At 40.2% G+C, this 16,795-nt stretch overlaps 1 non-coding gene across 1 annotated transcript; it reads left to right on the forward strand.

Annotated features, from left to right (window-relative positions):
• The first annotated feature begins 329 nt into the window (after positions 1–329).
• Positions 330–436, forward strand: LOC120886055 (U6 spliceosomal RNA). The gene has a single exon (XR_005728828.1). It is a non-coding gene; the product is annotated as a U6 spliceosomal RNA (small nuclear RNA).
• Positions 437–16,795: the final 16,359 nt, after the last annotated feature.

A 16,795-nucleotide genomic window follows, 5' to 3' on the forward strand; every position in this document is an offset into this window, starting at 1 on the left:
CCTCAGGGTACACTTTACCCTGCCAGCAAGTTTAACATCTCTCCATGGAACCTGTCCTTCCACAGATCTGATGCACATAACGTTATGGAACTGCTCTCCAATTCCCCAAAAGAATATTTTTAGGGACTGTGTTTTAATCTAAAAGTTTGGATTAGAGAATCAAGACACTGTTGGGACAAGAAAAAAATGAATGAATAGCAGTATCATATAGAGTTTACATTGTCATAACACTTTTATTTTCTTTCACATACGTAAAAAACTTAGCGTAAATTATTTCACTCAATTAAAACTAAGTCAATGACATTTTGAGGCACCTAATAGTGAAGTTGGTGCTCGCTTCAGCAGCACATATACTAAAATTGGAACAATACAGAGAAGATTACCATGTCCCCTGTGCAAGCATGACACGCAAATTCATGAAGCGTCCCATATTTTTAAAAAAAAGAATCATGGTTAATTGGATACCAAATTCTAGAATAAGTTAACTAAAACAATCTTTGAGATCAGTGAGTCTAATAATTCAAAATATGTATTCCTGCTTTAAATTTATATTTCACTCTGTTTTTACTATGTGCTTAGTGTGTAATGTCACTCACACTTGGAAATGATAAAGGTTGATTTATATACCCATTAACTTGTGTGTGTGTGTGTGTGTGTGTGTGTGTGTGTGTGTGTGTGTGTTTGGGAGAGGGTCTCATTATGTTGCCTAGACTGACCTTGAACCCCTGGGCTCAAGCAGCTCTCCCATCTAAGTCTCTCCAGTAGCTGGGACTATATGTGAGCAGCATGCACCTGACTTGAATGACATTTTAAAATAATATTCCAATAGTTCTAATTTCTGTGGAGGAAAAATGGCTGTGTGGGAACAACCCTGTGCAGATAATAGTGAGCAGCTCTGAAGATAAGTGTGCGTAGTACACACACGTGTGCAAGTTAGCCTCTCCCTATTAGAATATGGTGAACCGTGACCAACTTCTGCAAGCATGAAATGCAATGGGATGTAGCACTTAGAATAAAGACCAGCCTGGTGTCAGCCCAGGCTGGCTCAGGCTCTCTCTGAGGGCACTCCAGCATGAGCTTTGTGGGAACTCAGATGGGAAGCCACATCTTCATGATTCCAGGTGTCAGAAGTGAGCTGGAGTGGCTGACAAGAAGAAAAAAAGAGAAGCCTAAAATCTGAGCATAAGTATCCTCAAATGCTGGGGTAAATCTGGGCTGCCCAGGTATGGAGGCAGCAGAGAGCAACATCAGAACAGCAGAGCAGAGTTGTAGCTGCCACATTCCTGGGGAATAGGACGGAGTTGGAGTATCACCAAACCAGAGGGACTTGGTAGACACATCAGGCTTTTACTGACTAACAAAAGAGCCACTCCTTGTGGAGAGGACTTTACTCTAGGCCCAAGGAATCCCTGTGACGAGGGTAAAACGGAACTGCATGTGAGCTGAGAGCACATGAGGTTTCTGAATGTGAAGGTGACTAGCCAGTAAGAGAGCTGCCTTCTGAAACCACAGTCAGCACATGTTAGAGGCAAAGTATCACTTCAAATTTCAGTAACAAAGTAGCAGTTAGTAACGTTCAAATAAACAAGAAAATGTGGCCCATAAGCCACATTTTAAGGCAATATTTCTTCAAATATTTTCTCTGTCAGCTTCAACAGAAGCTGACTCTGTTAATTACCCAAATGTAATATTGAGCAGACCAGCTCTTAAAAACAGCTACCATAGACACCTTTCACAAGAGGTGATCACCAAGAGTAAATCGTCAAGGAGTCTTGGCAAGAAACTGAAACTGTGCAGAAGAATATAATGGAAACTCCAGTCCTGGAAAGTCAAGATCTGAGTAAAATAAAATTCATTGAATGGCCTTGATGGCATTTGGAGATGGACAAAAAAAGACAATTGAATTTAAAACAGGAAAATAAAAAGGAAGAGGAAGAAGAAAAAGTTCTTTTTCTTCTTCAAATGAGGAGTTTTAAAACTAAGTAGAACATAACTATCCTGTGAAACACTATTCAGATTCCTGATATGCAATGTAATTAAGGTATCAGAAACAGGAGGACAGAGAAAATATTTGTAGAAATATTGCCCTAAAATATCACATATTTGGTGGAAAACTTCAATTAATAGATTCAAGAAGCTGAACAAGTCTAATACAGGATAAATACAAAGAAAACAACCAGAAAAAAATGAGAAATTATGCCCCATTTATGTGTGATATATCAAAGTGCATAAATGCATTCTATTATCATGTATAACTATTATCAATTAATTATTTCAGATTAAAACAAATTAAAAAATATTAAAAAATAAAAACCTCATGTAGGCACAATTTAATCAAAGTTCTCAAAATGAAGAAAATAAAATTTTGAAAATAACCCAAGATTGATACACACACATCTGTACAGAGAAACATTAACTAAAAGTTCTGTTATAAATAATAGAAGCTGGGTGCGGTGGCACATGCCTGGATTCCCAGAGGCTCAGTTCAGAGCCAACTTCGCAACGGGTGAGGTGCTAAGCAGCTCACTGAGACTCAGTCTCTAAATAAAATACAAAATAGGGCTGGGATGTGGTTCAATGGTTGAGCGGCCCTGAGTTCAATACCAGGTACTACTACTACTACTACTACTACTAATAATAATAATAATAATAATAATAATGTGAAGCTGAATAAAGACTTCTAAGCTAAAACCTGAAATAATTAATTGATAATAGACCTGAACTATAAGAATTGCTAATGGAAAATTTTCCAGGCAGGCGGAAAATGGTGTCAGATGGAGAACTATATCAGTTGAAAAGAATGGATATGTGAGTAAAGATAAAAGATTATTTTTCTGATATTAATTTATCTTTTAAAAATCTAAATATTTATAGCACAAGTTATTATAATGTGGAGTCTGTAGCATGTGCTTTTAAAACTTATGACAATAGTAAATAATAAGTGGGTACATTAAATTTTTAACACAGAAAAAATATATGAGCAGGTTAAATTATACTTTGGAAACTTTTATATTCTATGTGAAGGAATACTTTTACCAAGTTGGTAAACAATGATAACCAAGCATTCATATTTTAATTCCTAAAATAACCTCTAAAAATAAATGTAATGTGAAACTAAAACTATATAACTGAATGTTTTTCAGTTTAATTGATTTCTACTATATTATGTTTTATTCAGTATAACTAAAAACTTCAGGAAAAAACCAAATATTAAAACATAATTCAAAAGAAGATAAGAACAAAGAAACAAAGGAATAAAAACTAATTGAAACAAAAAGAAAATAAATTGTAAACTTGTAGAACTGCAAGCAATATTAATTATGCCTGAAATATAAATAATACAAACACTCCAATTAAAAAAACAAATTGGAAGATCAGATTTTAAAAAAACAAAACTGGTCTAGCTATATGCAAAACCAAAACCAAAATCAGTTTAACTAGAAAGTTGTCGTTGAAGAAAAGTATGAAGATATAAGAAAGATATACTATATCAAATTAATAAGGAAGTTGGTATATTAATATCAGACCAAGTAGAATCATGATTAGGAGAATTAACAGAGATAATGAGAGACTTTTTTAAAAATATGAAAAGGCTCATTTCACCAGGTGCACACAACAAATCACAAAATAAAACTGATTTAAGATAAATGAATTATTCCATATTCCACTTCTATAATGAAATGCCTGAGGCAGGTTACTTTATAAAGAAAATATTTGACTCACAGCTTTGGAGGCTACCAGCCTGGACCCCTGGACCAGATCACATCATAAGGGATGGCACCACAATAGCAGGTGTTAATGGTAAGGGAGAGATCAGAGGGTGAAACAGGAAGTCACAGCAGAGGGCAAGCCAAAACTTGCTTTTCTTTAGCAGTGGACTTGCAATAACTAATCTGGGTCCCATCAGAACTACAACAGTTTCTTTGGAGACCTGGGCTCCTAATGACTTCTTAGGAGACTCCACATGTTCAAAGTTCCACCACCTGTTACTATCGCCCACCAAAGACCAGGCTTCCAACCCATGAACCCCTTTAAGGCAAACCCCATTCAAAGCCATAGCAACAGATTATTATCCTAACTGTCTGAATTGATACCGTGGAGCTGCTGAGGACAACAGCCACGCCATCTCCAGTGCCTTGGAATGGCATTGATTCTCAGGCCACACAAGCACTCAACAGAAAAGGGAAACATTGACAAACTGAATGTGGATGTTATTTGAAAAAAAATTCTGCCACCAACCATCACTAAGAGAGTTGGAGAAAATATTCAGAACACGTATGTTTGACAAACATTCTGGATCCACAATTTATCAAGGATTCTTACATCTCAATAAAACAAAGAAAATGACCCAGTGGAAATTACTTAAGTAGATGTTTTAAAAATATATGTAAAGATAAACAGCTAATAATCTCATGAAAAAAGTATAAAAGTTAAACCAAAAATAATCTACATTAAGAGACCTTCTGACAACACTTTAACACCTAAAATCAAAGAGACCAACAGCATCAAAAATGAAGTTGTCATCGAGAAACAGAAACTCTCATACATGTGAAATGTCACTTGGAAAATAGTTTGGCAGTTTCTGGTAATTTAAACCTACACCAACCCTGTGATCCAGCAATCCCCCATGAGGTATTTATAAGAGAGAAAGGAAATACTTGAGAGATGTCTTGAATAAGACTGTTTATGGTCACTTTCCCCGTAGGAACCAGACCTGGGAAAGATTTAATGAACACCTTGTGGTATGTTTATAGAATGGAATACCATTTATTGATTTTTAAAAATAAGCTTTTGGTAAAATCAATAGCATGAAGGCATCCCAAGGACCAGGAGCAAACCAAGCTGTATAGAGAAGGAACGCATCTGCATGGGCCCAGTTGGTGGAGTTCAAGAACAGAAAAAGTCTCAAGGGTTCACGTTAAACCAGGACTTGCTGAGGGCAGGGGGACCAGTTGGAAGTGGGTGGAAGGGAACTCTGGGGTCATGGACAAGGCCCCTATTGGGCCTGGTGTATGCACCAGCCCTTCCTCCCGGGCCTGCACGTGTGGATTAGGGTCCCCTGAGGTTTACGAGAAGCGTGTTCTCCACCCAAAGTCATAGCTGATTCTCAAGGAGAAGACCTCTGGAAAGAAAGCCCCACACTCTGAAAGAAAACCTTCCTGGTCCAGGAGGTGGAACAGTTCATGGGCTGGGGGTCGGTCTTCAGATCTCTATGTGAAAAAAAATCAATAAAAACATTTTGTGAGTTGGAATGTTTGTGTAGAAGCAAATTCAAGTAAAATTGTGTTAAAGCAAAAAATCAAATACTATTAATATATGATTTGGAGGACCACTAACATTAAAATTATGTTTTAGAAATGTACTCATTTCAAAATTTCTTAGAACATGCTTTTTCCTCATTTCATAAAAACTTACACTTTGAAAATGGTACTACATGACATTTTAACTTCTGGTCAGAAACTCTGGTCTGAAATCAAGTTATGTATGAGCAGGAAAGTAATTCTAAATCCACTATTAAGATTATGAACATCTATAATGTTTGGTGTATGTGAAAATAGAAATAATATTTCTTACAGACATCCAAGTAAATGGAAAAACAATATGAAGCTAAACCATCAATGGTCATCAAAAATGAAAGGGCCATTTTCAGTAATATAGCTCCAATCACATTAAACATGCATTCTGCAAATCTCATCCAAAAGTAAATACTTAGTAGGTCTAGGCAATAGCTCAGTATATAAATCACTCACAAAAAGAAGTTTTAGGTCTCTAGTGAGTGCACAGCTCAGGTCACCAACCCTCAGTCCTGGGGGTTATTTCTCTCACTCTGATCTGTTCCTGGTTCTTTCCATGCCTGGAAGCCCATGAACCTGAGTGTGGGGCTCTCTGTCCAGATGTCTCCTCCTTGAGAGTCAGCTCATTGTGGATGAGAGAACTCGCCTCAGGTTAAGCCGAGGCGGCAGTCTACTCGGTCGCTGCAGCCCTTTCCCTTCCGTGGACACAGAGCACCCACTCATCAAGTGTCACCAGGTGCCCCGTGGTGTCCACTGATTCTCCAGCACACACTCCCCAAACACTAAAATGAACCTTCCTGAAGTGGAGTGACTAGTTTATAACTTGATGTGGGAAGGCATAGAGAGCCTGAGTGTTCAGTTAAGATCATAAAAGTGACACGCATATAGGAAAGTGAACAGCGGTCCTCTCGTGTGCAACAATCATTCATTGTGCAGTGACTGGGTCTGTCCTTTCTGATTCAAATTCAATGACACCTTTTTTTATTGACTCTTTTATGGCAAAAGGATACACATTTGAGAAAGTTTCCCAGAGTTATTAAGATGAAAAATGGAACACACCAAACTTGACTTATTAACACTTTGTTCTAAATAATAAAGCCCTGGTCAGATTCAATTTTAATCATAAGTCATGACTTACTTTTTGTGACTTGAAGACACTTGGTATCACAGTGGTAGTGCTCAGCCATCCCTTAATTATTTTGGGGCTAATATCAGTCTTGGGATGATGGAAAAGATATGGATCCATTATGTGTTGGCTGAATATTGAGATAGGTTGGTATCCAAAGAGGTGACACATTCAGCTTCCCAGTCATTCTGGTCAGTGAAAAATTATCTTCAACTGCTGTTTGCTAGAGAGGTTTTCTACAAGATTTGCATAGTGCTCTTCCCTGTCTGTATAAACCGTGGGGATCTTGACAAATATGGCTGGACCAATACTTTTATGTCTGAAGTGTGTGTAGTCACTGTTTCCTGAGAAGAACTCCATAGATCCACTGGAAACTGGAGAAAGAAGGAAACCCAGTAAGAATGCAGAGTGACAGCAGACACGAGGAGATGGACAAAGAGGGCAGAAGGCTAGAGAGTGAGGATAGGAGGAGAGGAATAACGAGGGGAAGTTGAGTTTAAACCTATGCATTTAATTCCTCTCCTCCTTCCTGTTTCTCTGCCCCAAGAGTTTCTTGTCCCTTGCCCAAATTCCAACTTCCTGAAGAGTCTGACAGAGTTGGAGCATTTTCTGGGTAACCTGGCCAGGAGCTCCCTGGGGAACTCTGGAAGCAGAGTCAGGTGTCAGTCTAACTTGTTTATTTCTCAACATAATTGTATTATTGGTAACAGTGTTTTCCATTTTGTCAATGTGAGGACTATTTTCCTCCTTCAGAAAAGTAATGATCTAAAGAATCAAAGGGAAATAGAGAGGAAGGGAAGGGTAAGAAGGGGCATGGAAATAGCTGGAGAGAGTTGAGCAAATTGAAGAGAAAGTTAAAAAAAAGTCAATAAAAAAATCAAAGATAAAGGTGTTATGGAGACCACGCATTCACACAAAAAAATAGAGTCCAAACCAAAGAGCTGCAAGAGGCCAGCTCAGGTAGAGAGGGTCAGTGTGGTCAGGAGACGTGCAGCTACATTGGGAGCTCACAGACTTGGTATCACAGTGGTAGTGCTTAGCCATCACTTAATTATTTATGGGCTAATATCAGTCCTTGAAAAGGAGGGATGAAGTAAGGGAAGGTTATGGTGGACTTGGACTCAGTTTTGACTCCACTGGACTATTTGTGTGGTCTTGGGCAACAACTTCACCTCTTTGGACCTCAGTTGTACATGGAGGTATTTGACCCGGCCTCCTTCAACTGTGATGTAAAGTAAGTTCATACGAACAAGAAGCATCTGGAAGTCACCCATGGTCTGACAACAGCAGATGGTTGGTCCTGCTTCTTCCTACCAGAGGAATAGAGAGAATGAGTTAGGGATGCACACATCACCGACTCCACCATTGATGCACCAGCCACATCCTCTGTAGGACGAGGAGGACCTTTGCCAGTCCTTACTGGCCTTGCAGGGTCATTGCCAGGAACACTTAGAACCAACTGCCATATGGGACCCTGTCTCTAGTTGATGGAACCTGTATCCCAAAGCCAACAATAATGCAGACATTATCTCAGAATCAAAAGTTAAAAAAAAAGAATGCCTATGATAAGGGTCAGCCTCTTTCAGGATAGAATGCCAAGACTGGTTTTAGCCTAGGTGTTAAGTCATTTTTTTTGTTGGTACAACCAAAATATCTGACAAGAACAAGTTAGTGGACGCAAACTATATTTGGGACTCACAGTATGAGAGGCTCAGTCCATGGTCATCCAAGTCCATTGCTTTGGGTCAGATGTGAGAACTAGTATCGTGTCAGAGGTCATGGCAGAGGATAGCTGCTCAGCTCCTGAGAGCCAGGAAGAAGGAGGAGGAAAAGGAGGAGGATGAGGAGGAAGAGGAGGGGGAAGAGGGAGAGGGGGGAGGGGAGGAGAGGGGGAGGGGGGATGAAGAAAAGTAGGAATGAACAAGACTCCAAGAACAAAATACAAACCCCAGGTCTGGTTTCCTTTGATTGTTCTGGTTTTTTTGTTGTTGTTGTTTATTTGTTTTGTTTTGTTGGTTTTTCTGTGGTCTGGGGATTAAACCCAGGACCTTGTGCTCGTGAGATTAAAAAAACAAAAAAGGTAAAAAAAAATTTAGAGCTGAAATAAAAACTGTTGATTTCTTGTCAAACTTTTCCTTTTTTTTTTGAGCGGGAGTCTAATAGTACACTATAAATTTGATATCAGTAAGCTATTTTATGAATAAATGCACAGAATAAAACTAAAATAAAATAAACCCAAGTCACATACCCAGTCACTGACTTGCTCCAGCTCTACCCTACCTGCCTACAGTTACCATCCATTACTTCGCTCAGATTGTTAATTCATTGAACGAATCAATGCACCGATTAGGACACAGCTCTTGTAATCTGATCGCCTGACCTCTGAACAGTCCTGCATTTTTCACTCACGAGCTTTCTGGAGACACCTCATACTCAAATTATAACAGCACATATGTTTGTAAAACAGGCTTGTTTATTCATTCATTTATTTCTACGTCTAAATTATCTCAGTCTTTTAATACATAGAAGTTATTTTAAAAGTACACCATCATTTTCTGCTAAAAGGTAATGCTGTGATAAAATGAGAAAGAAAATAACTCATTACCAAGGGGAATGTGTACTTTCATGTAGTACCATTGTAGGAATTGTGTAAAGGGGAATGTGTACGTTCACGTAGGCACAGAACTGGGTGTGCATGCCTGTATGCATCAGCCACAGAACAACTCACTCTAGGGGAAAAATAAAAATGAGGAAATGGATCTAAACAATCTAAACAGCAGGTAAGACCGTCCTGAATTAATTCATTCTCCCATTTCATGGGCCATTAGGGTTTGGATCTGGAATGTCCCTCAAAGGCTCACGTGTGGGAGGCTTGTTCCCCAGTGCAGCAAGGTGCAGAGTTGGGAACTGTGGGCAGAGATTGCATCACGAGGGCTCTGAATCCACTGAGGGATTTGTGTCCTAGTGAATTATTGGAAGATCGTGGAAACTGTGGGAGATGGAACCCACTTGAAAGGAGTGGGTTCTTGAGGACTGTATCTTGTCCCTGGCCCCTTCCTCTCCCCCTACATTCTGGATGCCATGAGGCGAGAAGGTTTCTTCTGCCCAAAGCAATGGAGCTGGGAAATCTTGGACTGAAAACTCTGAAAATCTGAGCCAAAATAAACTTTCCTCCTTGCAGTTGTTTTGGTCAGTTAATTTGGTCACAGAGACAAAAAGATGACTAATACACAGGTCCCTTGGAGGGGTTTCACAGGATTGGTGCTTCGGGAGGGTGCAGGTCTAGTGGCGCTGGGAATGAATGAACTGCTGTTGCAGGTCCCCGAGAATGTGGGAGGGCAAAAGGACATTGCTTTCAGCTTGAGAAAGTCACCAGTTCCCTTTACCTATAACACATACATCCTGGAAATCAGTACCATTGTAGGAACTGTGTGAATAACATTTTATCTTTCACCATTTTATTCTTTGGCATTATTCTAGCTTCATAAAATAATTTTCTCTGTCACTCTCTTTAAAGATAATAAATTACAAATTTTTGAAAATCTAAACAACTCACACCAGTTTTTAATATTTTCTTCCACATGCATTAGACTAATTAGGTTATTATTCATTTATGTTTTTACAAAAACAGTGTAGCTGTTTTAGTCAGCTTTTTCACTTCTCTGACTAGGAGCCCTGACCAGAACAATTGTACAGGAGGAAAAGTTTATTTGGGGGCTCTCAGTTTCAGAGGTCTCAGTCCCTAGTAAGCTGGCTCCATCCCTCAGGGCTCAAGGTGAGGCAGGATATCACAGCAGCAGAGTGTGGGGGAGAAAAGCCACTCGGATGAGGATCAGGAAGCAGAGACACTCCACTTGCCAGATATGAATTATATACCCCAGATCCACGCCCCCAGTGACCCACCTCCTGGGCCACATCCTGCTGCCTGTAGTCACCACTCAGTTAATCCCACCAGGGGATTGACTCACTGGCTGGGCTGAGGCTCTCATGCCCAGTCATTCTCCTCTGAACCTCCTTGCACTGTCTCACCCGGGAGCTCTGGGGGACACCATCACAACGGCTCACTCAGCAGGTGTGCACTCTTGGCAAAGCAGACTGCTCTACACTGACTTCAAGTAGAACCACGGCACTTCTGAGGTATTGGTTCATCCCTAAGGATGGCACCATGGACAGAGCTCACTCCATCCACCTCTGATGGCGGGATATCCCCCCCAACTGCAGGCAAATCAGAGGGTAAGGTCCTTGGATCTTTCCTCCAGGGAGCCTGGTCCCCCATCAGTCCGGGCATTCTGGGGCTGGGAGCTGGCTCAGTTCCGGGAACTACGGTCTGGAACCACTTCTAACTTCCTCATAGCCCAGGTTTTCTACAGAGAAGAGCTGCAGGCCAAGACTAGCTGCTGGGAAGATGCAAGCCCAGGCAGGGGAGGTGAGGGTTAGGGAGGTGAGGCGGGGACCAGAGCAGGGCCGCGAGGGAGCGGGCACCAGCCCCAGCAGGTTCAGGGCTCACTCCACCTGTTTCTAGAGCCCCAACATTCAGATGGCATCATCCTAAAGCCCAGAGACCTCCCAAGAGCATTTTTGTAATATTAGAAAACTATGAATCTCTAAATATCTACCAATAGGAAATTAATCCATAGTCAATTGCAGTTACACATAATGAAAAGTTACACAACCTTTAAAAAGGTTAACATGGATATATTTATTTAAGAAAATGTTAATGGGATTGTAAAAGTAAGTTGCAGATATATATATATATATATATATATATATATATATATATGTATTATCCCATATGTGTATGAGAAACTGGGTGTTAAAATACTTTTGTATTTTACTAAAATCTCAAAAAACAAATGATATTAACAAATGTGAGCAAACTGAGGGGTGGGGATAATTTGGCAATGCTTGTTAATTCAGATCTAAAAACAGATGACGAAGTGATGGTAAAATGTAAACTGGGTTATAGCACCTAAAAAGTTCAAACTGTCAGAAGGCATTTCAGAAAGTATATAACTGAGAGTTCCGAGATTTCATTCCAGAGAAGCATATCCAGAGCTGCCTTATGCTATTAAAAATGATTTTCAATTAATTTTGTTAATTTAAGATGTAAACAAGAGAAAGCATAAGCCAAAGCTTTCACATTCTAAGAAAATTTTGGAGAATACACAGAAATTGCAGAATCCAATCAGATTTGCAGAATGGATATTGGGAAACAGGGTTTTCCCCCTCCATTGAAGTATTTTCAAGATTGAGGTTGTAATACCAGTAATGAATTGGTGATGCTTTTCTTTAATAAGTGAAGAAATAAGTGAAGATGGATAGGTAGGTAGATGAGGCAGGGAGACAGACATTTAGAGGTGATACAATATTTACATTGGGTATCTGAAAAGCTAGGCTACATCTCAGAATCAGATATTCAATAAAAATATAACTTTGGGAAAGTTATTCTATAGTTTTAAGATAATGCTCAAAATATCTAGTACTCATTATTATGATAAACTTTTAAAGTAAATTCACAGTCCAATATATTGTCAGTGCTAAGCTGCGAGAGGGGGATTACAGGTGACTTTGTTTCCTTTTGCTTTATTTACTATTTAGAGAACTTACATGCTAAATAATATATGTTTGAATCAAAAACAAATAATGTAAGTATTCTGATGTTAAGTCAAGGTCTGGAAGCAATTACAGCAATATTCTCATTATTTATGCACATATGAGCATACCATTTCCACGTCCTAGGGTATTTCTTGTGAATTAATGAGGAATAGGTCATTTTTGACATGACTCACAAAACACCTGCTAACTACTTTCAAGGACTCAAGATCCAGTTTAGCAATTTACAAGGTATATTTTACTTGCAACCATATCTTTGAGATTCTGTTGGGGAAATCTCTTAGTCTGAAAGATAACAGATTTACTCATTAAAATACTTAAATCCAAATGTAATTCATAGCCAGCTGTCAGGCAGAGATCAAATGCATTAACTTCATCAGTGATAAGACAGTCACCAGAGCCAGGACTATTACCTTATAGTTCTCAAAGGGTTGAAAGTCCAAGGGACATCCTGTATAATAAGCTCCCAAGTCCAAAGGCTGGGAGGCTGGAGTTCTGGTGTCCAGGGCAGGAAAAGAGGGACCCAGATCCAGGAGAGAGAGAGAGAGAAAAAAAAAAAAACTTGCATTTTCTCTGATGTTTTTGGTCTATCCAGGCCCCGGCTAATTGGATGGTTTCCTCTCATTTTGAAGGCAGAGCTTCCCCACCTCAGGCCACCAACTCACATGCCAATCTCCACTGGAAACGCCCTTCCAAGCACACCCAAGGATAGTGCCTTGCCAGAGCTCTAGGTATCGCCTAATCCAGCAGAGCTGACCCTGAACTTCAGCCCCACACATCTGCACATTAGCCAGGCGGGAGCCGGCTCTGCTCTCCCTCACCCCAGCAGCTCGGTGCTCTGTGTTCAGACCCCTCTGATGGCCCCAAGCCCTCCCATGACGGGGCTACTGTCTGCTTCTCCTGCCTGGTCCTGTGCCCCTCCAGCCTCACCAGTCCCACAGCCACGCTGGCCTGGTGTCTCTTTGCGTGGTAAGTTCCTTCTCACCCCAGACAGGCTATTTCACCACCTGGAAACCACATCCAGGCTCTGACCCGATCAGTCCCTTCTGCCTTCCAGACCTTGGCACGGGGACCTCTCTTGTCCACCGTCCTACCCCACCCTCAGAGGTCCCCCAGCACACTTGAATTCTTATCCTTATTTTATGATCATTCCTTCCACATCCTCCTATGCTCCTGCTTCAAAACAAACGGGTTTTAAACTGTGCATTTATGCCCTACAAGGGAGGGGTTCATGCCATCAGTTTTGTGAAAGGTGACAGATACTTTTAATAAAAATCAGAAAACACTGGAAGAGAACAAAAGAAGAACTCCATAAAAATAAGTATTGTTGGGTGAAATTTTAATCCCAGTTCTGTGTGTGTGTGTGTGTTGAATCCTGATGCAAAAGACATTCTGCTTCTCGGCTGAAGATCAAATGTGTTTGATAGTTACTCTGTGAACCTGTAGCTCCCATCTTTCATGTCATCTGTTACTGTCTATCACAATACCTCTCTTGTACAGTAACTGTGAGAATCAAATGGGTAAATATTCAGAAGGTGCTTAGAAGAGTTGCTGGCACTTTGGAAGCACCATGTGAGTAATATGTAACGTGATATTTATTTATATTTATATTTTTGTTCACTACTTTATCTGCAATGCCTGTTTTAGGGCCTGGAACACCAGCCCTGTCCATAAAGACTGGTTGGATAAACAGAAAGGACCCTGTGACATAAGCCACCTTGTGTCTTCTTCTGGGTGGGAGGTTGAGGCTTAGGTACTCAGCACATCTTCATCAGCAAGCATGGAGTGAGGATGCAGGGCTGCTTCCCCACTCTCAAGTCTTTCCACTTCCTGCTCCACCATGGTTCTTCACTCAGGGTCACCTGGGCCCATACAACTGTGTTTCCTTGTCTGGCAAACTCTGAGCCTTGCATGAGGAAGGTTAAGTAAAGGCGACTTAAGATCCAGTATGAGATCTTCATTCATGAGTGAAATCACATTTTTCTCCATCCTTTTTCAGAAAAATGTTTCTCTGGCACCAAACTCTTGGCAGCTGCAGGAAGAGGCCAACTGTTCCTTCTACTCTGAGATCTCCGACACCCACATCGGAGGGCACCCAAGTGAGGGCAGTGTGGCTGATCAGCATTGTTGGAACTAGCCTCTCATCCAGAGGACGGATGAAACTTCCACTCGTCTAAAGTCAGGAGTATCTCCTGAGCCTGTTATCCTTAGAAACCAGCTAATGGTTCCAGTTCTGACGGTGGCTGAGGCAGGAACAATCATAAATACATCACACCCCGCTTTGTTCCCAGGCCACCCTGCAGGGTAACATGACCTCAGAACACACCACTGTCTAAATAAGGAAATAACTGGTGGGAGTCGCATGAAGGCAGATTTGGAATTAACATGGAACCTGAGCCGGCCAATGGGGCTGTAATCTTTGGAACTGGCTGCTGGCATAGTGGAGAATGTCCATCACGGGAGGTGTCCGCCTGAGGACCACATGACCACTTCCCTCCATGAGAGCATTTGCAGGACTCTCCACTGGGAATTCCAAGGTCCCTCCTCTCCTTGCGTTTCCCAGTGTTACAGTCACTCCAACAACTTCATCCTGACACTTGCCATCCTCCTGCAAGAATGTTGCTCTCCAACACTCATCTGCAGGATGTGACCGCACCCCACCCTCTTGCCATGCTCGGTCTTGATTGGCTGCACCAGGTGTGCTGCTGCTGCTGGAGGTGAAAGGAAGGAGGCTTCACTCATGATGACGTGAGGATGTTCCAGTGCACCCTGGGCTCGATGAAGAAACTGGCTGTGTCCTTGGAAAAATATCAGCCTTTTCCAGAGTGAAAATTCAAGCATAAAATCTGCTTCTACACCAGAGTCTGCCACTCTTGTTTTTGTGTGGGAATAATTACTATATCTTAGATTTTTCTATTTAGAGTAAAGTTCAAGTAGGACTTGCACAAAATTGTACGAACATTTTTTAAAGATTTTCTGATGTATAAAGAATATGACTTTGAGTATGTGGATCTGGATAAAGGATATAATTTTGTGTAGGATGGTGACTTCAAATGAAAAGGTAGCCTTGTTATTTTAAAAAGGAGTGGAATGTGCTTCATGGAAAACCAGGCCTATACTAGGTAGTTTACTGTTTGCAAGTTTCATGTGTATCAAAAACAAATGTTTCACAGGAAAGAATTATACATTTATTGTTTTCACTACAGGTACAGTCTTCAGACAACTTCCCTCGGTCACTCAGTAAATGCTTACTGCATAAGGAATTACAGCAAGAATATTTATGTCTATTGTTTTTAAGTTTTTGGAAGATGGGAGAGATGGAGGGATGATTGGTGTGCATACATGGATGTTCACTAAAATATCCAAACTATTTTTGGGTTTGTGGATGGAATTAACTCTTATTTAATATTTTTTAAAAGAACTGTCAGAGGTTGAAGAGATTGTTTTCTTTTCACTGGGTGTTTTGTTTTGTTTTGTTTGCATTGCAATTCTTATTACATATATATGCCACAATTTTTCATATCTCTGTTTGTATATAAAGTACGTTGACACCCAATTCGTGTCTTCATACATATACTTTGATTAATAACTGGGAACATTTTAAAGAGAAGAAATACTGAGACCTTTCTGGTTTTATTTACTCAAAGTTATACTGAAATGTTATTTCAAATTGAATTAAAAGTTTCACAAGAATTAGGCACATGCTCTTGAAGACAGATTATGTGAATGTGAAACATGATGAATAAGGGAATGAAGAAATGCAGGATTCATGTATTTAAAAAGGAAGGAATTGTTTTGACCTTGAACAGGACGTGGCACCCCTTCTGTAAATTAAATCCTTAGAAATGAGCTTCTGGGAAAATTGCATTCTAGAATGTGTTAATAAATTGATAGAATATGTGAAAAGCCACATGAACATCATCGCTGTCATATTTTTACTACATGAGAAATTGAAACAGGAATTTTAAAAGCATGCGATTTAAACCTAACAAGCCACATGTGAACATAAATAACACATTTTAATAAAAAATTTATATTTTTCCACTTTCCCCATCCCAGGAATGAGTGGCATTGCTTTAAATCTTTGCACATCTAGTGTCTGGTTAAGACAAGGAGCTGGATCCTCAGCTCTGCTTCTGCATTCAATCATAGGTCATTTGGGTTGACGGGTCTGAAGAAAATTTGGTCTCATAGGGATACAGAGCTGCAAAAGGCAGGGAAATTCTCATAGTGTTCCCAGGTGATTGTGAATAGTCTTCTTTCTTCCTATACCGGGACTTGAAAGAAGTAGTTCCTTAAAGGTTAATTGCAACGTGAACTCTGAAACCACTACAACACACTCTTTGTACTATGCACGCTGACGACAGAATGAGATTGAAAGGGCAAACACTAATTTGGGGCTAGAAAGATAAGTTTATAGGCCCTGGTTTTCTGCATACCATGCTTTGAGAACTGTTGTTTTAGCCCACCATTTTGGAGTTGTTGTTGGAAAGTAAAGCATAGAGAAGAGAAATTTTTAAAACATCTATGTTAGCAAACTCGCTAGGCCTTTGGGGGAGATAAAAAACAAGTGCAAAAATTAATATCAAATTTAATACAGAAAGATAAAAAGCTTAACCATAACCAAGGCAACCTTTAAAAAGAATAAATTGACAGGAATAAACGCCACATTTTCAGAGCTGTTATAAAGCTATCAAATGATCCAGGGGACATGCTTCTGCCTTCACCCAAACAGATCAATGAAACTAAGCAGAGTCCACAG

Source organism: Ictidomys tridecemlineatus, chromosome 1 (assembly GCF_052094955.1).
Source record: "Ictidomys tridecemlineatus isolate mIctTri1 chromosome 1, mIctTri1.hap1, whole genome shotgun sequence".
Taxonomy (NCBI): domain Eukaryota; kingdom Metazoa; phylum Chordata; class Mammalia; order Rodentia; family Sciuridae; genus Ictidomys; species Ictidomys tridecemlineatus.